General features: G+C 21.6%; 1 protein-coding gene across 2 annotated transcripts in view; it reads left to right on the top strand.

Annotated features, from left to right (window-relative positions):
• LPPGAMMA (Phosphatidic acid phosphatase (PAP2) family protein) overlaps positions 1-812 on the top strand; it is an 8,843-nt gene extending 8,031 nt beyond the window's left edge. For both annotated transcript variants that reach the window (XM_011012558.1, XM_011012557.1), the window contains exon 3: positions 475-812. The gene's annotated coding sequence lies outside the window, so the exon portion shown is untranslated. The remainder of the gene's footprint in view (positions 1-474) is intronic.
• The last annotated feature ends 648 nt before the right edge of the window (positions 813-1,460 follow it).

Genomic DNA, 1,460 nt, shown 5'->3' with positions numbered 1-1,460 from the left:
AATAAAAAATATTTTATATAAAATATTTTTTATTGGGTTATGAAATTGTCTGTAATTCTATTACGTATAAAATATAATTTCTATAATTTTTTAAGCGTGTAATAAAATTAAATAAATATTATTAGGAATAAAATTGATATTATAATATGAGTAAATTTAATTCATTTTAAATTAATTTTTTAAAAAAATAAAAAAATTAATATTTATTTTTATATGAGCAATAAAAGTCAAATTAATTTATTATACTAGTTTTTTAAAAATACTATTAACTTGAACAATATAAGAAAATTAAAATTTATTGCACTAGCTTTAAAAATAAAAATATTATTCATCAAAGTTAACAGTGTGTGTGAGTGAATTAAAAACATCATATATAATGAGTTTTATAAAATTAAATTATATTTATCAAATAATTATTTAACTCTGATTATTTCAACCATAAAACAAACACCCAAACAAGCAAACGACTGGAACTTCAAATTGCTTTCTATCAGCAGGGATGAGCGTCTCTGTCAGACTGTAGCTAGCTCCACTGAAAGGAGGTACCGTTGAAAAAAGTGCATCTTTATACTTGATTTTCAATAACTTACTGCTTTGTGATGTCCTGAAAGAAGTTTTATTACAGGATAATAGTTTTCCCCCCTTTTATACGATGTTTTAGTATGCTTGCTAAACATCTGGATGGTTTCATTGCATCATGTTCTTATGGTTAGAAGATAACCTCTGTTGGTGTAGCCAGAATAAACTTTTTGTTGATGCTGTGATGAATAATGTTTTCTTATTTTCACTAATTATTTTCCACCTGTCATCCATATTCGTGGTGTCAAATCTAAAGTTGGTTTTCTTCAATTGGACTGCAGGGTTTTTCTTCCGTGACTTTAAGATACTATGACTTCGGGTCAAGTTTAATTTACTTTTTGGGCGAAGTGCAAGCATTTTTCTTTACCCGTCCTTTCACCGTGTTTTGAATTTTTTTAGGTTTAATCTTTTACCAAATAATAAAAAATATTATTTTAATATATTTTTAAATAAAAATATTTTAAAATCTATACTATAATCTAAAAACTGTGGATAACAAATGACTATGTTGGGAGATTAGCAGTGTGTTTTTAAAAATTTTATTTTTTTTATTATTTTTTTATGTTTTTAGATTTGATATGTAGATATTAAAAATAAATTTTAAAAAATACTATTTAAATATATTTTTAAATAAAAAATATTTTTAAAAATAATTACTATTATAATACCAAATAAACAATTAATTTTTGGATTTGAAGTGAATAGAGAGAAATTCCTAACCTATCTCTCATTTTTTATTGGTTAAGAGCTTATTTATTTTTATATTTAAAAAAAAATTAATTTTTTTTTGTAATGTTTGCAAATAATTTTAATATGTTGATTTTTAAAATTAATTATAAAAATAAATAAATATTATTTTAATATATTTTTAAATAAAAATA

This window comes from Populus euphratica, unplaced genomic scaffold (genome assembly GCF_000495115.2).
Source record: "Populus euphratica unplaced genomic scaffold, PopEup_1.0 scaffold731.1, whole genome shotgun sequence".
NCBI lineage: Eukaryota > Viridiplantae > Streptophyta > Magnoliopsida > Malpighiales > Salicaceae > Populus > Populus euphratica.
Note: the sequence above shows the minus strand (reverse complement) of the source record. Positions and strands in the feature narration are given on the sequence as shown.